Source organism: Neofelis nebulosa, chromosome 5 (assembly GCF_028018385.1).
Source record: "Neofelis nebulosa isolate mNeoNeb1 chromosome 5, mNeoNeb1.pri, whole genome shotgun sequence".
NCBI classification, from domain to species: domain Eukaryota; kingdom Metazoa; phylum Chordata; class Mammalia; order Carnivora; family Felidae; genus Neofelis; species Neofelis nebulosa.
The window spans coordinates 118,598,680-118,621,841 of NC_080786.1; the positions used below are offsets into that span (position 1 = coordinate 118,598,680).

The 23,162-nt window shown below is 35.4% G+C and overlaps 1 protein-coding gene across 5 annotated transcripts in view; it reads right to left on the minus strand.

Moving 5' to 3' along the window:
* Positions 1-23,162, minus strand: part of CSNKA2IP (casein kinase 2 subunit alpha' interacting protein) — a 262,755-nt gene that overhangs the window by 67,061 nt on the left and 172,532 nt on the right. For 2 of the 5 annotated variants that reach the window (XM_058731695.1, XM_058731698.1), the window contains one exon: positions 177-223. The exons of 2 other annotated variants lie outside the window; for them this stretch is intronic. The gene's annotated coding sequence lies outside the window, so the exon portion shown is untranslated. Of the gene's footprint in view, positions 1-176; positions 224-12,829; positions 14,348-23,162 lie in introns of those variants that run through there. One more of the 5 variants, XM_058731699.1, reaches the window with a different exon arrangement.

The window sequence follows — 23,162 nt, forward strand, 5'->3', positions numbered from 1 at the left end:
AAGGAAAACTTCCAAACTCTTTCCATGAAGTCAGCATTACCCTGATTCCAAAACCTGACAGAGACCCCACTAAAAAGGAGAAATATAAACCAATTTCCCTGATGAACACGGATGCAAAAATCCTCAACAAGATATTAGCCAACCAGATCCAACAATACATTAAAAAAATTACTCACCACGACCAAGTGGGATTTATACCTGGGATGCAGGGCTGGTTCAATATCTGCAAAAAAAAAAAAAATGATGTGATTCATCACATCAATAAAAGAAAGGACAAGAACCATATGATCCTCTCAATAGATGCAGGGAAAGCATTTGACAAAATACAGCATCCTTCCTTGATAAAAACCCTCAAGAAAGTAGGGATAGAAGGGTCATACCTCAAGATCATAAAAGGCATATACAAAAGACCCAACTCTAATATCATCCTCAATGGGGAAAAACTGAGAGCTTCCCCACAAAGGTCAGGAACACAACAGGGATGTCCACTCTTGCCACTGTTATTCAACATAAGTATTGGAAGTCTTAGCCTCAGCAATCAGACAACACAAAGAAATAAAAGGCATCCAAATCAGCCAGGAGGAGGTCAAACTTTCACTCTTTGCAGATGACATGATACTCTGTATGAAAAGCCCAAAAGATTCCACCAAAAAACTGCTAGAACGGATTCATGAATTCAGCAAAGTTGCAGGATATAAAATCAATGCACAGAAATTGTTTGCATTCCTATACACTAACAATGAAGCAACAGAAAGAGAAATCAAGGAATCAATCCCATTTACAATTGCACCAAAACCCATAAAATACCTAGGAATAAATCTAACCAAAGAGCTGAAAAATCTATACACTGAAAACTATAGAAAGCTTATGAAAGAAGTTGAAGAAGACACAAAAAAATGGAAAAAGATTCAATGCTCCTGAATAGGAAGAACATATATTGTTAAAATGTCAATACCACCCAAAGCAATCTACATATTCAATGCAATTCCTATCAAAGTAACACCAGCATTCTTCACAGAGCTAGAACAAACAATCCTAAAATTTGTATGGAACCAGAAAAGACCCCAAATAGTCAAAGCAATCTTGAAAAAGAAAATCAAAGCAGGAGACATCACAATCCCGAACTTCAAGCTATACTACAAAGCTGTAATCATCAAGACAGTATGGTACTGGTACAAGAACAGATACTCAGATCAATGGAACAGAATAGAGAACCCAGAAATGGACCCACAAATGTATGGCCAACTAATCTTTGACAAAACAGGAAAGAATATCCAATGGAATAAAGGCAGTCTCTTCAGCAAGTGGTGCTGGGAAAACTGGACAATGACATTCAGAAGAATGAACCTGGACCACTTTCTTATACCATACACAAAAATAAACTCAAAATGGATGAAAGACCTAAATATAAGGAAGCCATCAAAATCCTCCAGGAGAAAGCAGGCAAAAACCTCTTTGATCTTGGCTGCAGCAACTTCTTACTCAACACCTCTCCAGAGGCAAGGGAAACAAACACAAAAATGAACTACTGAGACCTCATCAAAATAAAAAGCTTCTGCACAGTGAAGGAAACAATCAGCAAAACTAAAAGGCAACTGATGGAATGGGAGAAGATATTTGCAAATGACATATCAGATAAAGGGTTTGTATCCAAAATCTACAAAGAACTTATCAAACTCAACACCCAAAAAAACAAATAATCCAGTGAAGAAATGGGCAAAAGACATGAACAGACACTTCTCCAAAGAAGACATCCAGATGGCCAACCGGCACATGAAAAAATGCTCAACATCACTCATCATCAGGGAAATACAAATCAAAATTACAATGAGTTACCACCTCACACCTGTCAGAATGACTAACATTAACAACTCAGGCAACAACAGATGTTGGCGAGGATGCGGAGAAAGAGGTTCTCTTTTGCACTGCTGGTGAGAATGCAAACTGGTGCAGCCACTCTGGAAACAGTATGGAGGTTCCTCAAAAAATTAAAAATAGAACTACCCTACGACCCAGCAATTGCATTACTAGTTATTTATCCAAGGGATAGAGGTATGCTGTTTGAAGGGACACATGGACCCCAATGTTCATAGCAGCACTATCAACAATAGCCAAAGTATGGAAAGAGCCCAAATGTCCACTGATGGATGAATGAATAAAGAAGATGTGGTACATATACATACAATGGAATATTAGTCCGCAATCAAAAAGAATGAAATCTTGCTATTTGCAACTACATGGATGGAACTAGGGGGTATTATGCTAAGCGAAATTAGTCAGAGAAAGACAAGTATCATATGACTTCACTCATATGAGGACTTGAACACACAGAACAGATGAACATAAGGGAAGGGAAGCAAAAATAATAGAAAAACAGGGAGGGGGACGAAACATAAGAGACTCTTAAATATGGAGAACAAACAGGATGTTACTGGAGAGGTTGTGGGAGGGGAGATGGGCTAAATGGTTAAGAGGCATTAAGGAATCTACTCCTGAAATCATTGTTGCACTATATGCTAACTAATTTGGATGTAAATAAAAAATAAAATTTAAAATCAAACAAACAAAAAAACATTAATATGTGCAAAGGACTGAGAAAATGCATGTTTCCTGCCATCATGGAATAATAATGATAGCTCCAAATAAAGAATTATCTGTCTCCATATATAAGGCTCTTAGTTATAGACAAATCAAGATGTCCTTCCTAGTATCTCAAGACCTCATAATCAGATTAGCTTTCAATTTGCAATAATTAAATAAAGCCTCCTAGCCCTTGGATATGTTATCTATGGTTTCTCTTCATATTCAAAATGCTGCATTCCTCTATTCTTAACAGTAAGCCTAGCTAGGTGGAAAGTGTTGCATAAGGAAAAAAGAAACATATATTTTGGCACATATAGCATTTAAAAATGTTTATTCCCGTATACACCTAGTTTATTTTGGAAAAAATTATCTAATTGATGCTTGGATTTAAATAATTTTTTATGTCATTATATTTTTGCATTTATATCGGTAGGGTACACTAGCATTATTATTCTTTACAACTTTAAGAGTTCAAGAACAGAGAAAAAGTATACTTTTCATCCTAGTTCACTGATGATGAAACAGGAGCATGAGCCATTTAAGTACCTTATTCTAAGTCATATAATTAGTCCCGATTAAAATCACTGTTGGAAATCAAAGCTGTTTGTTCAATGGGTTCAACAATGAGCCATTCATTTTCCTTGGACTTTTGCATAAGTAATAGCAACTCAAGTTTAAGAACAATCCCAGTGGCCATAATATCTATATTCACTCCACATTAGAGGATTTAATTTTCTGTTTATGAATTCAGCATATTTCTCTGAATTGGATGAAGTTCAGTGTTTTATTATAGGAAATTGTATTTTTTCCTGTACGTTGTCAGGAAACAGTTACCCAATTTTACTAAGTTATAACAATGGTTCTTATCCAAAAAACTGTTAGAAGTCATGAAAATGAAATCAATTTACTGGCTCCACTCCCAGATTAAGGATTGCTTTATGAATAAATAATAGATGGCATCTAAAAGGGGAATGGAAAGTTTATATATTATCATACTACTTCTTACTTTTCATATTTAGTAATGAAATGGTTATTATTTGGAATTGAGATGCCTCAAGTTGTGGTGATACTTTACTAACAACAACAACGACGACGACAAAAACCTAGGTATCATCACCATCATTTTAAATAATTAGAAAGCTAATTTTGTAAAATATAGATCTTCCTCAACCTATGATGAGGTTATAGCCCAATAAACCCTTCATAAATTAAAAATATCAGAAGTTGAAAATGCATTTAACACACTGAACCTATCAAACATCATAGTTTAGCCTAGCTACCTTAAAGGGGGCTCAGAACACTTACATTAGCCTACTGTTGGCCAAAATTAACTAACACAAAGACTATTTTATCATAAAGTGTTGACTACCTCATGGAATTGACTGAATACTGTGCTGAGAGTGAAAACAAAATGGCGCTCTGGGTACAGAACTGTTCTAAATATATTGGTTGTTTACCCTCATGATCCCATGGCTGAGAAAGCTGCAGCTCGCTGCCTCATCCAGCATCACCAGAGAGCAGGGTACCCATATCACCAGCCCGGGAAAAAGTCCAAATGCAAAATTCAAAGTGTGGTTTCTACTAAATGTGTGTCACTTTCATACCAGCAGAAATTCCAAAAATCACAAGTCAAACACTGTCATAAGAAGGAAACATCTGTACTCATATCCACTGGCAATTTCAATATTTCATGAATATAGATACTATGACACATGTCTTTTACTTCATTCTCAATTTTTCTTCCCCAGCCTATTCACATTTTATCTTTCTATTGATCACCTACAAAGTAAATATGCCCACTCAGAGGTTTGCTCGACAAACCCCCATCATATGTGAATTTTGTAGCATTGCATGAGGAATTAGCATTTTGGCCAAGTATTTTCTATCCTTATTCTTATTATTCTGTAGAACTGGATAAAATTAACAAAAGATTAATAATGGTACAAATATAACGTCATAAGTAGACTGTTACAAATGCAAGACAAAACATAAGAAATCAAAGGAGAAAAACTGACAAAATTAGAGATTTTGATTGAAAAAAAGGAACAAAATGAACAGGATTATCTTGACACACTTATAGCTAAAACATATTGCATTAGAAAGAAGAACAGGAACTGAGTGTAGCCCTCCTCTCTTTTCATCCCATAATCCTTAGCTAAATAATTTTATCTTCACGTGAGACTTCAATTCAAAACTATACTCCTTTAGGCAATGAATATTTCTCTACTACAAAGACCTCTTTTCTAGTTCCAAACACACTTATCAATGATCTATTTCATGCCTCCTCTTGCTTGTCTTAAAAATGTCACTGCTATGCATTTGATACATTGATAACATCCCTAACCCTTCCCTCTCCTTTACCTGCCACATCCAATCCATCACTAATTTATTACTTGTTTTCTCTGAATTATTTCCTAAATTTATTCATTTATCTCCATTTACAATTCACCACCCTATTCCAAGCCACCATCTCTGACAATATCCACCTAACTTTTCTAATTCTACTATTTCTCTCCTTTAACCCATTATCCACATGGCAGCCACACTGACCTTTTAAAGTGTAATAATAATAATAATAATAATAATAATAATAATAATGTTATGTTCCTGCCTAAAATCTTTCAGGAAAAAGACAAACATGATTTCCAGATCATGATCAAGCCACTAAGATAGTTCTCAAACCAAATCTAACATCATGCTTCTCCTTGCTCTCTCCTATCATAATCATCTCTCAGTACACATCCTCACTTATACTTCTTCCCACCACAGAATCTCTTTGTTCATGCTCTTTCTTCTAGTTAGACTGTTCTTCACTCCCTTCTTCACCTCATCAGTTCTTGTTCATCCTTCAGAACTCAACCCTCTGCACTTTTATAGGTCAAATTACCCTCTTGGCAAGGTCAAATTGTCTGATCATATGTCCTAAAGATCTAGGCATGTCTCTTTTATTACACTTATTGTGTCACTGTTTTACCAATGTCTGTCTCCTTCAGTAGGCTGTGAACTTGAAAAGAACAAGAGGGCCTATGATTTTACTCATCATGATAATCCCAAGGTAAAGCGAGTGAATGCATATAGTAGATGTTCAAAAAATATTAGTTTAATATGACCACCAATTAAAAGTAATTAACTGCAATAAACAATTACAAAGGAAATTTTAAAGATAACACTACCTAAACAAAAACATGAAACACTTAGGGGTAAATTTAGCAAAGTAAGTGAAGAACCTATATACTAAAAACTAAAAAAAAAAAAAAAAAATTATGAGGCAAAGTAAAAATGAAAAAAAAGAAATGGAGACATGCCATTTTAATGGATTGGAAGATTCAGTATTGTTGAGGTGTTAATTCTCAAATTTATTTGTAGATTCAACTCAATCCCAATCAAAATTCCAATATACTTTTTTTTTAAAGAAATTGGCGAGCTGATTTTAACAGTATAGAAATGTAAAAGATTTAGAATAGCTAAAACAATTTTGAAAGAGAAAAAGTTGGGGGGTGGCTGGGTGGCTCAGTCAGTTAAGCGGCCAACTTCAGCTTAGGTCATGATCTTGGGGCTCATTAGTTCAAGCCCCGCATTGGACTCTCTACTGTCAATGCAGAGCCTACTTCATATCCTCTGTCTCCTCTCTGCTACTCCCCGGCTTGTGCTCTCTCTCAAAAATAAACAATAAAAAAATAAGAAAAAAAGAAAAAGTTGGAAGACTTACATTACCTATAAGTGTATCTAGACTAATGGAAAAGAAGAGATAAATTTTTACAAAGATGCCAAAGTATTAAATGAGGAAAGATAGTATTTTTCAACAAATGTTGTTAAACAACTAGAAATCCATGGTGGAAAGGGAAGGAGGGTGGACTTTGACATTTCACATACTTCTCAAAAATCAACTTAAAATAGATAATAGACTTAAATATAAATGCTAATATTATAAACTTTTAAAAGAAAAATAGAAGAAATTTTTCATTATATTAGGATAAGCAAAGATGTCTTAGATATGAAACAAAAGGCAAACCATAAAAAGCTGATAAATTAGAATTTACAAAAATTTAAAACCTACTCTGCAGAAGATACCATTAAGAAAATGAAAAGACAACTAAGAGAAAATTGTGTGTGTGTGTGTGTGTGTGTGTGTGTGTGTGTGTGTGTTTTAGTATGTGCATGTGTGAGCATAAGCATGTATGGCAAAGGACTCTTGTATCCATAACACATAAAGAACCATTACAACTCAATAATAAAAAAAAAAAATGGGGGGCACCTGGATGGCTCAATCGGTTAAGTGCCCAACTTCACTCAGGTCATGATCTCCCAGTTCATGTGTTTGAACCCCATGTCAGGCTTTGTGTTGAAAGCTCAGAGCCTGGAGCCTGCTTCAGATTCTGTGTCTCCCTCTCTTTGCCCTTACTCACTCATGGTCTGTCTCTCTCTCTCAAAAATAAACATTAAAAAAAATTATTTTTAAATTTTAATCACTATATTGTACATGTGAAACTAACATAACACTGTATTGTTAACTAACTGGAATTAAAATAAAAAGTTTTAAAAACCTTTTTTTAATTTTAAAAAATTTAAAAAATAAAAACTAAACAATAAAAAACTGGGCAAAAGACTTAAACAGAGCTTTCATAAAAGAAGGTATATGAATAGCCGGTAAATACGTAAGAAGATACTCAATATCATTAGCCAACACCACCAGCTACTAGTATGGCTAAAAGTTTCAAAATACTAAATATTATTGAGGATATGGATAAAATTAAACTTTTATAAATTTTTGGTAGTAATGTAAAATGGTACGTCCACTTTGGAACATAGTTTGGCGGTGTTTCTTATAAAGTAAACATACATATAAAGATAAACATACAATACCCAAGATAAATAAATGCCCGCACAAGTACTTACACTCAAATGTGCTACAGCACCTTTATTCATGGTAGCTCCAAATTGAACAAAACCGAAACTTACATCATGAGTGAATAGGTAAACAGATTTTGGTATATCCATACAAAAGAGTACTACTAATCTATAAAAAGGAATGAACTACCAATACATTAAAGGACGTGGATAAATCTCAAATGTTATATTGAATAAAAGAATTCGAATACAAACAGAGCACATATTCCAGGATTTCTTTTTTAGGAAGTTCTAAAAAAGGCAAAAGTCATGTATAGTGACAAATCTAGATTAGTTGTTGACTAGGGGAGTGAGTGGGTACATTGATAGCAAAGGGACACAGAACTTGTCTGGGTGAAGGACATATTCAATAACTTGAGTGTAGTGGTGGTAACATGGATGGGTACGTTTTTCAAACTCATCAAATTATACTTGACGAGGGTGAATTTCATGGATATGTAAATTATACTTCAACAAAATTAGTTGAAAAACTAAGTACTATGGGCTAAAAAATAAGTAAAAGATTACAAAGAAAAAATAATGCCTTAGCCAACACAACTGATACCACGTCTTATTTCAAAGTGAGTGAGAGTCCCACCTTCCTCAAGGAAATGAGAGGATTAGCAGTAATCATCTTATGTCCCTATTTTCTTTGGTAAACACCAAAAAAGAAGCCCCCCACAGTGTTTTATTCTCTCTCATATTTTTTTCCTTGATGATATTCTGTACTTCTTCCCCACCTAAAAATATTTGACCATTATTCCATGCAAAAACTTCAAGAGTAGTTCAGCTCACACATTCCTTGATTACCAATCTCCTATATATTGTTAAATTTTTCACTGAGTGTCCTCTACATCTCCTGACCTGACATGTCAGGACAATAACAGTAACTTTGTTATTCTCTGAGAACACCATATCCCTCATAATTTTGTCAAGTAAAGACCATACATTATCCCACACACCATATGCAATTAGACAGAGTTGTGTCAATGTGTCAGTGTCTTCCCTCCCCGTTCCCTCATACTACTTTCAGACTATTACCCTTGCTCGTTTGTGGCTTACATCATTTCAGTTCTTCAATCCTCAACCCTCTGTAGTAGCTAGCAATTTCTTGGTCATTTTTACTTCTGTTTTAAAAACTTTGGCACCCGGCTCAACATTGTTACTCTCTGGCCAAACTGTACTACTATTTTTGAATTCCACATTTTCAATATTACATCTGAAATTCTATTACATCTGAAATTACATCTGAATATTACTTCTGAAATAGCATTTTCCTCCATTTCATGTCAACCACACATTTCTATTACCACGGAATAAACCAAACAATCACATTAAACTACTTCAGAAATCTGTCTGACCACAATCTGCTAAAATTCTGTATATGTCACTGTGCTATTATAATTACACTTAAAAAAAAATATTGCTGAGTCTCAAACCACTGTCTTTTCTATTATTGTATCTACCTATCCTGTCTATCTATGTCTATCAAAATATTTATACTCCTCTCATCTATTTTGATTTTATCCTTGTTACCCACTATAGTCTTACCTAAAATGTCTTTATCCATACATAAATGCCAAATACCTAACTCCAGATGAATCCACTATGCACGTTCTCCATGCTATAATCTAGGTGGAAAAACATCCATTACACAGGTTGATAGAAAAAAATTTAATATTCCTCAGTTGGGCTTTCAAAATTTCCCATGACTGTTAGTAATAGTGTTTACTTAAATTTCTTTCTTCCCCATGTCCCTTAATGACTTTAAACCTTCTCCAGTATGCTTGAAGATAAAACCCTTTATCTTTTCTCATATCCTCTACAGATATGTGAGAGATTTCTTCCAACTTCTACCACCAAAGATGTAATCCAATGTACAACAGACACATACTCCCCTTCTCCTAATTCAAAGGAAAAAAGGCCCTTCATCCTTTTCAAGGCCAATCCTCTTATTTATTCTCTAGATTCCAGTTTGTTCTTCTTTCTCTGAACCTTGTATGGTTAATCTGTCTCTCCACTCTCATTTGTTTTTAACCTCCATCTCATCTGCTTTTAAGAATGCTCATATTGCCCCATCTTGAAAAATGTATAAGATAAAACAAAAGCATCTTTCCTTTGACCCACTAATCCAGCTAATATTCTATCTGCATTCCATCCAAACTGATAGGTATTGCCTGCACTTTTCTCCATTTTCACATTCCATTTTTAGCTTCTGGTCCATTCTAATCTGGTTTCAACATCCACAAATCCACTGAAACTGCTTTCATAAAAGTCACTGATGTCTTCTTTGCTCCAAAATTCAATCTATGGTGTTTGTTCTAACCTTGCTTAACTTTTTGGAAGAATTTGAACTGTTGGTTGATTCTTCTTTTTTGAACTCTCTCTCCTGAATTTTTCTGTCCCTGTAAGTCTCCTATTCTTTTTCTACTATTTCTCTGACTATTCCTCATTTTCCATTGTTTATTGTTCCTTTTCTGCCATTAAATTCCTCAAGATTTATCCTAAGCCTTCTCACTCAATACTCTAGCCCTGGGGCTATCTTATTCCTTCCATTGGGCTTTAATAACTATTTTGGGGTATAGCAACAGCTATCTTCAGTCCAAAATTCTCTCCTGAATTCTGAACCACATATCCATCTGCCTACTTGACATTAACACATTCACAATTCACGATGGGAAGCAACATCTTCTACTGTTCCAGGCTGCCCTGCACCACCTTCTCCTTTCCTAGTGTTTTAAATGGCACCCCAATCTTCTCAGGCAATCCACCCAGCAATCTGGAACTTGTTCTTGGCTATTCTTTCTCTGTCACTTCTTCCCATATCCAAATAATTACAAATTCCTTTGATCACACATATTAAAACATTTTTCGGTTTTATTCATTTTTCTCCTTTTAAACTATCATGAAGCCACCATCATCTCTTGAATGAACTGCTACAATGGTCTCCTTGTTGATCCCACTGTAACCACCCTCAGTTCCCTTCCTCACCCTCACTACGTGATTCTAGAGTAACCTTTTTTAAAATGTATATATGATCATGTTACTCTTGTTGTAAATCATCACAGTGTCTTCTCCTGGCTCTTATGGTACAACAGTAGGTCTCTAGCATGGCTTACAGAACTATACACAATTTCATCTTTTCGACTTCTACAACCTGATCTATGGAAGTCCCCCCTTACTGTTTATGCTCCAATGATGACGGATTTATTAGTTTCTTGAAAAACATCTTGCCTCTGACTCTTGGCCCCTGTTATTCTCTGTGCCTAGGATACTCTTCTTCCCCATTCTTCACCTGGATATCTCCCACATAACCATATGGTCTTGTCAAATATAATTTTAATAACAACAACAACAAAACTATTCTAGCTTACATTTGACCTGCTATATAAACCTTTATTTTTTAATGTTTATCTATTTTATTATTTATGTTATTTATTATTATCATTTTATTTATTTATTTAATGTTCATTTATTGAGCAGGGAGGATCACAGAGAGGGAAAGAGAGAATCCCAAGCAGGCTCCACGCTGTCAGCCCAGAGCCCAATGCTTGGCTTGATCCCACAAACTGTGAGATCATGACCTAACCAGCTCATGATCTAGTCCCCCGTGATCTGGCATGTCCCTCCCTCCACCCTCATCTTTCCCTTCTCTGCTCCACCCATGCCAGCTTTCAAGCTGCTCCTCTAGACAGCCTGACAAGTTCCAGTCTTAAGGCCTTCACACTGCTGTTCCCACACCTTCCTCCCAATAAGCACTGCCCTCATTTTCTCATGTACATGCAGTTTTTAATCAAATGTTCCCTTTTTAGTACCAGAGGCCTTTCCTGAGCACCGTGTTTGAAATGGTGTCTTTACCCTGGTACTGCCAATTGCCACTTGTTCTTTTCCTTCTTTTTTTTTCCCGCCTCTGTGGAACACAAGTTACCAACTAATATGCTCATATGATGTTTTTATTATATAACTCCCCACTAGAATGTAAGATGATGAGGGTGGAGTGTTTCAGTTTGTTTTTTTATTTGTTTCACTGATGTATGCTCAGCTCCTAGAACACCATAAGGGACACTAGAGATAATTAATAAATATCTGTTAAATGAATGAATCCTTCAATACTATTATTTGGTATTGAATTGGGCAGAAGGGAAAATAATTTTATATATACCCTGCATGGAAGACTCCTTCCATCACTAAACAAAACAACCTTAATTTGTCAGATATTCAGCTAACCAAAAATTAATAATGAAGACAACTTGACCAAATAGAAAATGTGTTTTGTCTCTATGAGGACATAAAGGTTTTCCAGAACAATAAAGGGCAATAAATAAGATAGCAACAAACTGAACAGCAAATCTTATATCTGGTTACTATTAATAAACCAACTTTTTCCACTTCCTGATTTGGATGCATTTATATTCTCTATCGTAGTACTGAATTACAGACTTGCATTTATTAGATAATAAATTCTGTACATTTACACTTCCTGTAAAATAAAGGACCATTATTTTGACCTTTTTAATTGACTTAATCTGCCAAGATTCTGACCAAAGCCTGTAACATTTTGACACTACTTTTTGCAAAAAGCTTTTATATATTGAAGCTTGATCAAATTGAATAATATATGTGCAGAGACTGGAAATATGTACTTTGCTCAATATACTCTAATTAACATAATTGGCCTAGCACCAAAATGACTAGAAGAGTTACATTTTTAAAAACAGATATTAAACAGACCACTCTTTCATGTAAGATACTAATAGTATGTGTGAGTTTGTGTGTGTGTGTGATTTAATCAGGAATTTGTATGGGGAAAAAAAGTAATCAGCAGAGAAATAATGGGAATTGTTGGAGCCTAAAATAGGAATGGCAAAAGAGGAAGTCTAATAATACAACTGCCTTCAGGGGAGAAAAAAGGATAAGTACTGTACTGAAATAAATAGGAAAGAGTTAATTAACCCAATCTTGAAAGGAGGATTTTAATAAGGCTTCTAGATTATCTCAAGGCTGTGCTATAGGTGGGAGAAAATGAAAAGAAATAAAATTTACATAGCAATATCATCCTATAGATGAAGTGTAGCAACAATGAGTTACACACAAAACTTCAATGAGCTCTCATGAAAAATAAAAATGGTTTAAGAGATAATGGGAGTCAAGGGGGCTACCGCCAGTACTTACAGTGGGATGCAAACAGGTTAGCCTATAAATAGAAGTTTAGTAAAAAGCATGTGTCTTCAGCCAATTATATTTAAAGGACAATAGTTGTTACAATGCTGACTTTTTTAAAAAAAAATTATGAAATTACTAGATTAAGAATAGAGTTTCCAATTTTCTTGCTCATTTTCATCTCCAAGTGACTTCTCACCTCTATTTATTGGTAGACAATTTTAGCCTCTGTTTCACTGTATTTCCATCCCAGATGTTCCATCCATCTCAGTGCTTGGCTTTATTATTGGTGATGTCATTATCCATGTGGATGACCAACCTAAGAACTGATGTCTATTCCTCATGTTTGACCCTTTTCTTTCCCCCCATATCAGCCACAGAGTCACACAGCCAAACCCTGGACTTCATCATCACCAAAAACTACACCACATTAAACATCTTGTTCGCTGACTCCATTCCATTTACAATTGTACCCGCACTGCAACATCCAATAACTGACTATGCTCAAGCCAGCTTGAGCTACAGATTCCAACTACTCTTATTTTCTCAAGGATTTTACTCTATTAGTTGTATTCCCTTGTCTGCCGTACAAATTACTCTCCCTTTTTAACTATTCTCAGTCAACCCACCAATATGTTCTAGTAGCATACATATTTTAAAAACCAACTTTCTTGATCCCACATTCCCTTCCAGGTACCATATCATTTTCAACCATTTAAATAAGAAAATAATGAAATTTTAACAGCTTATTTAATGTGTTGTTCACTACTGCTATCTCCAGTTTCTTGTATTCTAATTACCCCTCAACCTCCTTCAATACTATTTCTAACTGTCCAACATGATACATAGTCTTCCTCTTAAGTCACGAAAGACCTGTACATACCCAAAATCAGTGCAATCTCTCTATTATATTCTAATTATGGCTCACAACACTGAATATAGTTTCTCACTGCCTCTTTCTTAAACACCCCTCTCGTCTTGGCTTCTGTATCACTACACATTCTGGGTTTTCCTTCAGCCTCACCAGTGCTGCTTTTTTCCTTTGATAACTATTCCTCCTGTGTCCAGCATGAAATTATTGGATTGCCTTGGGATACCACCTCGAATCACCTTTTCTCTTTCTCTTTTACTTTCTCCCAAGATAATGTTATAGCATGAAATAACCTTATGCTATTTCCAAATATGCATTTCCATCTAACACTCTCTCCAGTTCCAAACCCCTGTTGCTAACTGCCTAAATTCTAAATTCTTATATGTAACTGTCCATTTTGTATCTCCAACTCAGATGGCTTATGCTAGGCTTCTCCAATTTATCTCATCTCAAAAAAAAGAAGTTTTACTTTTTCTCAAAAACTCTTCCCCAATCTTTCGCATCTCAGAAATCAACATAGCATCTTATTTCCTTAGAAGTCTGGCTCCATTCTTTCATTTTCCCCACTGCCTTCATCCAATCTACCACCATGTCACTTTGATTCTACCTAATTCATATATCTCAATCTGTCCGTTTCTCTCCACTTCTATTGTCTCCATCCTAGTTAAGTCGTCAGTATCTCCTCCACCTGAACAATTACTGTCTCACTATGATCTCCCTGCTTCCATTCTTATCCCACTATAGGCTGCAAAATGATTTACTTTTAAAATGTAAATTGGATCATCTCATTTCCTTGTATGAAATGGTTCCAGGAGTTCCTATTGCTCTTTGAGGGGGAAAAATGACTCTTGTCATATTAGCTTTATCTCATAATATATCACCCTATCCCTCTATGACATCTCAGTATGCAATAGCCACACAGGCTTTCTCTGCTTTCCTCATTCTTGCCAAGTTATTTCCAGCCTCTGAGTGTTTTACTTGCTAATCCCATGGCTTGCAATTCTCTTCCCCTGGCTCTTGACCTAGCTATTCTTTTTTTAAACTTCAGGTCTCAGTGAAAGATTGAGAGAGAAAGAGAGAGAGAGAGAGAGGCAGAAAGAAGAAAGAAAGATAGAAAGATAGAAAGAAAGAAAGACAGAAAGAAAGAAAGAAAGGGAGGGAGGAGGAAGGGAATGAAAAAGAAAAAAATTCTCTCAACACCCAATCAAAAATGGACCCTATTTCCAGTGATTTTAATTAAATATACTATTTCCATCTTACTATTTTTTTTCACAATCTGTAATTACTTATTCTATGTATTTGTTTCCTGTTTTGTTGTCCATCTCAGGTTACTAGAATGTAATTTTTGTAAGGAAGGGATTTTAACTATCTTACCCATTGTAGTATTCCCAGTCTGGAAAAGAGCACAAAATACCTCTTTGGTAAGTATTTCTGAACAAAATCAAGTAATGAATGAATATGAGCTATTACATAAAGGCTAATTTGGGAACGTTTTTTTTCTATTTCTGCACCAATACCTACAGTGTAAAAAACAAAGCTGTAGCATGAAAAGAAACATGTTTCCATGGTCTGTTCAAAATGATGAATAACTCCCAGGATAAAGCCTATGGCTAAGAAAGCACAAGAAATACCAGTTAGGCCATATGCTGGTGAGTAAACAGTAAAGTGGCTCCCTGAATGTCCATCTGGAAAGGGAGCAAACAATAATGGAGAATTAACTGTGTACCAAACATTGTGCTGAGTAGCTTTTCTGTATCACCCCCTTTAGTACAACACTCTGAAGTTTACACTGTCATCACCACTTTACAGATAAAAATTCTGACCTCAGAAAGATAAGAATTTATCTAACATTTCATAAATAGTGAATGATGGAATGATGGATCTCAGATTAGAGATTATGTCTGCCCAGTTCCAAAGCCTATATTCCTTCTACAATAACACATAACCTCTTTTGCTCTCTATTTCAATAAATTTAGAAGTTAGTATCCTCTGGGGGTACTGGAGTGGCTCAGTCAGTTAGGCATCCAACTCTTGATTTCAGCTCAGGTCATGGTCTAACAGTCTTGAGATCCAACCCCATGTCAGTCTCCATGCTGGGCATAGAGTCTGCTTAAGATTTTCTCTTTCCCTCTGCCCCTCCCCCACCTGTCTATGCATGTGCTGTCACCCTTTCACGCGCGCTTTCTCTCAAATAAATAGATAAACAAACAAACAAATAAATAAATAAACAAGTGTCCTCTGAATCTAAGAATAAAGGTATAGGCCCAAAAGAGACTTATAGGAGCCCTCTTTTTAATCTCCTGAGAGGAGCAAAGGGGGGAGAAGAAACACTTGAGACTAATTTTTGGTCCACAAAGGTAAGCTGTCTTGCAGTGGCACTAAGTTATTTAATGGGAAGTGTCAGAGTCGAAACTGGCTTCTAGACCTAATCCGGTGCTCTCAGGCAAATAACTCAGTAATATAAACTAGAAATATATAGCTAAATAATAATGTAAAAATACAAGATTAGGTTTTATTGGGCACAAGTGAACCAAATCAGCAATAGAATCTATTAGTGAAAAATAAATAAATAACTGATATCAGACCTCTTGGATATGAGCCTTCAAAAGCCAGAATTGCTTTAATCTTGGGGACAAAGATGCTCAGAGCATTGATGAATCCATGATCTGTTTCTCCCGAGTCTTCCATCTCTGGATCTTCACAGCTGAGCCCAATACCTCTCCTAACCAACTATGCATTCAGACTCATTCAGGAGTATTTTATCCATGAACAGCCTAAGAAGTTTCTAAAGGTTTCTGCAAGATAGAAGTCACAATGGCAGAAAGTGCAGTAAAAATAAATAAATAAATTTTCAAAAAGAATCTTGATAGGAAATATGAGAACTGTTTTAGACATATATTTTTGTAAATGTATTTTTCAGAGTAACATATTTTTTTACTGTTTTTAAATGTTTATTTAGTTTTGAAAGAGAACGAGAGAACAGAAGCATGGGAGGAGCAGAGAGAGGGAGATCCAGAATCCGAAGCCGGCTCCAGGCTCTGAGCTGTCACCACAGAGGCCAACGCGGGGCTCAAACTCACAAACCGTGAGAACATGACCTGAGCTGAAGTCAGACGCTTAACTGACTGAGCCACCCAGGCGCCCCAGAGTGATATGTTTTGATTACACATTCAGAAGTGCCATAATATTCTCAGTGCTCAGGGTCTCTAGGAGACTTATTGAAGCCCAATATATTGGCAGCTTCTGACTAGCCATCCCCAATCTGGTAGGGCTATAATAGTATCATCCTTCTGTATTTCTCTATTGCGAATTCATGGGAATCAAGTTACCCTTCAATTTTCCCTGACTACAAAGGATTGTACCAAGGATCAATTCCAATCTCAAAGGCAACCATCTTTCATGTAAGAAGCTAACTCTGATACTGCTTAGCACAAGAACCATATTCAGTAGAAATGTGTAATACTGAATAGTTACTGACTAAACAATTTAGATCGTCTCTCCTGAATGTTTGAATGAAAGGGATACAAACCGAGCCCCCATTTGGTAGGAAAACTGGGGGAAGAAGCAGATGGAAGGAAAAACAAAGAGGACAAGAATAAAGGACCTGTGACCACTTTTCTCAGAATGGGTGGAACAGGCATTCACAGTTCATCCTTGGCTAGTACATGTTATCTTTTTATTTCTAATTAATTGAATAATATTACTTCTATCATTATATCTGAGCTGTTATAGAGTACCATGTATAATTGAATCTCCTTTTACTTTTATAACTCGTTTGAGTCCCTATATACCTTATCAGAAGGAAGTCTGATTTCTTCCAACTATGACCCACTCTTGCCCAGGAACGCTAAGGGCTAAACCCAAAGAATGAAAGTCAGCCCTCCACTGCAGTCAGGTTTATAGGGAGATCACATTTGATCCTTCCATTACTGCCATGGCCACTCATTTTTTAAATTGTGCTACTGCTCAAGTTTTCTTTTTCATCTTATGGATGCTTATTCTCTGCCAATACAGCCACAGAGGGTCTCTGTGCCAGAGTCTGCCAGAGTCTGCCAGACTCTGAAGATACACCTCTCTTAAGAACAACTCACATATTCTAGCAATTGTTCCACACAGCCTAGGCTGAGCTTGTGAGACACTTCCTGCTCCAGCTCCATGTTGTATCCTAACCAGGGAAACCTCACCTCTCCGAAAACAACAAAAATGTTAGTTCATCGTATACCATCTAAAGAACCAGCTCATACTACTCTTTTCCTATAGGAAATTTTATTTCAGGGATCCCCTTGTCCCCCCCCCCTTCCCCCCACCACTAGATCTTGGCCAGGGCCATTCTGATCCATTCAATGTGGTGTCCTATACTAGGAGTTCCAAATAAGATTATTTAGAATATTAGTCAACTTCTTCCTTACCAGAAGGCCTGACGTCTTCATTTACAAACAGGTATGCCTTTCCTTCAAGGAACATCCTTCCTGACCAAGGAAATTTGAGAGTGGTAGCCTTGATAAACAACATTTCTGCCACACCCTAACTTGGTAGTGGCTGGATCCTAGCCTTACCTTGGCACACTTGCAGCACCACTGAGGTGTCTTTCTGTTTTTAAGGCTTTTTGTCTCCACCTGAACAAGCAAGAGCCTGTCATTTTAAGTATCTTCTTCCATGGGGAACCTATTTAATCTCTACTTTGACTGACACCCTGTTTACACATCTATAAAGGAGATACTTTAAGCCCAAACTTTCTAATATCTAAGCTCCTTGGCAGGAATAAATTAAACACTACCAGGAAGACATTAATTCTTAATAGCTCAACATGTGAGAGGAATAAAAATAAATCCGTGAATTCTTTGCCTTCTAAAAACTTTAGATAGTGAGTCTATACCATTCATTTTCTTTTCGTAGCATAGCTCTTATTTATTTTTCTTCTATTTCTTATAGTTATTATGCTCCTTTCTTGCCTTAATTCTGAATCTATTTTAGAAGTATTAACCTCTTCGCTCCCTTTTACATGAGCATTGCGTCAACAAAAATATAACTTGATAGCCTTATTTTTTAAGCAATGCTATTAAGAAATAGTCAATATTCTTCTAAAGTGGGTTTAGAATTTTTACTAGTGCTATTTAGTTTTCTAAATAGTGCTATTGTCCCTAATGATCTTAATAAGTGATATACAAATCAAATGCAATACTTAAGAAAGACTTAACATGTAGTTTGATGCCCTTGCTACCAGACTCTGTTTGTAAGCTACTAGTATCACTGACATAATAGAATATTCTTTTTGGCTAATTCTTTTGTCTCTTACAACATTGCAAACATTTTCTTTTTAGCATTACTAATTTAGTTGCCTTAACCTACTGTTTAATCTAAATACAATTGTTTACATTTTTTAAGTTGAAAATTATTTTTGCTTTCCTTTTTAAATACATTTTTCTAATCTCCCATTTATTTGCACTGTTTTCTCCCAATAAATATTAACATCACCTATAACATTTTTAATAATTTCAGTAGCAGTTTCAAAAGCACATATGTTTTTAAAATCCCTTTCACAAATTTATATCCTAAAAATATACTAATACATTTTAGTTTCATTTAAATGCTTTATAGACTAAAAGGAAATACTACAAATTTAATGTCTAAATAGTAGCTATAATAGATGAGTACCTAACATTAGGTTGGATAGTAAGAATCACTACTGAATATTAGATACCTACATGAGATAACCTTGGCATGCTAAAATAAAAAATAAAAATTAATAAGCCTCCCTAGAAAATAAAAAATCATAGTCTACATTTCTATCAATAACAACAAATACAACTAGATGCTGAGGAACTTTTTAATATGTACACACACACACACACACACACACACACACTTTCAAATGTTATTACTGTCAGCCTAACAATGCCAGGGACTGCCCTCATAAATTTAGGGACAATAATGAAGGTAATCTCAAATCTAACCCTTTTTCCCTATTCTCTTTGAACTGAGTTTACACACTATCATTTGTATGTTTCAATCACTATTAATTTACAGGACTGAAGGGGTGGGGGAAGACCTGACGGTGAACTTGAAGATGATCCAAATAATGCAAACACTACAAAGAAAAGTTTATCTGTCAATTTGAAAGAACTTTAAAGACATTGCGATATGAAGTCGAATTATCACTACTATTAATTGCACAGGCATATTAAAAGGACCCCAGCAAGTGACCTCCTCTAAAGCAGAGAATGTATGTAGAAAATATGTCTTAATCTTCTATTCTACACTTAGATAAATGTCAAGTATATCTACCACCTCAATTAACCATCAGAAAAGAGCTGTCAAAATCTAATTCTTTTTTTGACAAGGCGTTTATTCTGAAACCAGCAGAGGGAGAAGCAGGCACTTGCATTAGAAAGAGATGAGTGTCACAGGGGTCTGAGCCACATGGGGAGCTTTCCATGTGCAAAAGGCTGATTAGAACCATGGTGAATCTAGGCGGACATGTTCCAGGGTTTGTTGACTGAGCTATAGTAAATCTGGGGCTTTGCAGTCTGGTTGACCTTGAAATTGAGCTTGTTAACAAAATAGATGTTTTCATTTCTAGCAATGTCAGGCAAAAATAAGGATGAACTGATTAAATGAAAGCACTTTACATTAAAGAATCAAATAAGCAGTTGCAAAGATGAAGGCCAGTTGTTTATTATAAGCATTTATTTTACCTCTGTTATCTTGAAAAACTTAAATTATGAAACAGCTTTTGATAATCACTAATACTAACACAATTAAACAAAGTTAACAGATGGTCATCCATTCATTTAGTGACATAACAGCTATTTATTGTGTTCTTTTACATACAAAGAAATGTGCTAGATGCATTAGAATACACACACAAAAATAAAATGCAGATTCTTCCTTCCAGGAAACTATAAACAATAAGATAATACAGTTACATGCTACAGTAACATAAATTTTTTAAATATGTTGGTCATTCAGCAATACCAATGTATTGAATTGGCAGTTTAGAGCTGTACTATCTACTACAGAAGCCATTAGCCATCTGTGGCTTTTTAAATTTAAATTTAAATTACTTAAAATTAAATAAAACTAAAAACTTAATTCCTCAGTCTCACTAGCCATATTTCAAGTGCTCAATAACCATATGTGGTTATGGTTACTGTACTGAAAGTATATTTCCATCATTGTGAAGAGGCTGATTGGAGAGCACTGGTTTAGAATACAGAAATATCCTATCCAGCTTCAGGAATCTATTTAAACCACTTGAGTCTTCACAAGTGGAAAGAATGGACAAAATTTTGACATTCAGGGGAGGCTGCTTGACAGAAGAACATGCAACTCTTGATCTTGAGGTCTTGAGTTTGAGTCCCATATTAGATGTAGAGATTACTAAAAAAATATTAATAAGCTTTAAAAAACATTCAAAATTTCACTTAATAGAGAATTAAAGATAAGGAAATAGCATGAACACAAGTCAAGAAACCAGAAGTAGTGGATATATATAGGGAGGAAGAATTGCATTTATTCATGTACTTATTTTTACCTGTGGAAGAATAAAGGGTAGAAATGGGAAATAAAATTATATGCTTAAAGTAGAATTGTCATCATTAAGTAATCTGAGTGGCAGGGGTGCCTGGATGGCTCAGTCCAGTTGAGCGTCTGACTTCAGCTCAGATCAAGATCTCACAGTTCACGTGTTCGAGCCCCATGTCAGGCCCTGCCTGCTTCAGATTCTGTGTGTGTCTCTCTCTCTCTCTGCCCTTCCCCACTCACACTCTGTCTCTATCTCTCAAAAATAAAATAAAAACATAAAAAAATATTTTTTTAATCTGAGTGGCAAAAAATTTGCATAATAGGATAATGATTTCAACTTTGCTTTACAGATAGATATGTTCTAAAGTATGGCATGCAATATGATTTTAAGTGGTACCATTGATGGCATTTTTTATTTTAACAACTTTATATGTATTTTATGAGTATGTGAAAAAATTTATTAGCACATTAAATATGTTATATCACTCATAATATTAAGACAAGAGTGAATTCTTTTCAATTAAAATACTAAATTGAATCAAATTCACAGATGGTCACTGTGTAGATAATGAAGAATCTTCAAGGTTTATTGCATACTGTGCTAGCTAAAACCATCGGATTCTGCTTTAACACTCTGTGACCATGGGCATATTACTTTTTCCTGTGCTTCATGAAGTCTCCTCTTCTGAAGAAAGATATTATTAAGAGTGGAGATATTAAGAGTATCTGTGTTACAATATTTGTGTAAGGGCTAACTGAAAAGCATTTAAAGGAGTGCCTAGAAAGTAGTAAGCACTTAATAAGTGTTTGCTAATATTACTATTAATAGTGAAATTTCAACATTATTAGATCTGTGTTTTAAGAAAGTTAATCCATCAGCAAACTACAACATGGATGAGAGGAGACAATTTGGAGATAACAAAATACAGATTCGATCATTCAAAGGTCAAAGGAAGTGCTGTGCCTGAACAGAGTAGCAGCAATGAAAAGGTACAGGAGAGAAATTTATAGATATAACAGAGCTAGAATAAACAGGACTTGATAAGTAATTTAATAGGAAGATGAAGGAAAGAGAGAGGTCAAAGGAAATGCCAAAATTCCAAAGTCTAGGTAAAGGGGCACCAGTATATAGTGAGAAGCAGATGTTTGGGAAGAATGATGATAGGTTTCATTTCAGAAATATTGACTTTGAGGTTATGGCAAGAACTTCAGGTTGAAGTATCCAAAAAATCAGTGCAAATAAGGATCTGGATCTCCACAAAAACTCAAACTGCAGGTTTATAACCATCAGCACACTGTTAATTATTAAAACCATGACACAAAATGAGGTTGCCAGTGGAAAGAGGGTGGAGGAAAGGATCTCTAAAGAACATCTTTTCTTTTCAGGTTAAATGAGGAAACTAAGACAATGACTGAGATGGAGATAGAGAATTCAGAGATGTGGATGAAAACCAAAGTACAAAGAGTTACATAAAGGAAAGGAGAAATAAAAGTATTAAGTGCTGTAGACTGGTTGAGGATGGGGAATTGAGAGAGCTTATTGACTAGGAATTATTGATAAACTTAGAATAAAAACCTTGGTATAGGTCAGAATCAGTACTTGACCTTGATGTTAGGGTCAAATATTTGATAGTCTTTCAATAAGTTTAGCCACAAAAGCAATAAGGGAAAGTATGTTAGCTTGAGAAAATGTAAGAACAAGGTAAAGTCCTTGCTTTTGTTTTGAGTGTATCAGTATGCTGAAAAAAGTCATGAACATAAAGGGTGACTGAAAATGAAAACAGAGAATGCAATTCAAAGAGCTAGCACCTGGAGATAGTGAGATAGTGGATCAAGAAAACATCAAAAAAGCTCAGTCTTGGAGAAGGTGAAGAAACTTCTCATTGGGAAAAACAAAATAGATGAAGATAGGTAAGAATCTATGCAAAGTCAAACTGAAATTAGTCATTTTATGTAACTAAGATCAAAAGTCCTCAATATTCACTCACGTATTCAAAAACATGTGTACTGAGCACCTATCATGTGCCAGATAGATGCTGTTCTTGAAACTGGTGATACAGAAATCAACAACACAGGTAGTAACCTAAACTTATTGAATTAATATATTCTAGAGTGAGAAGAAATACAATGTAAAATA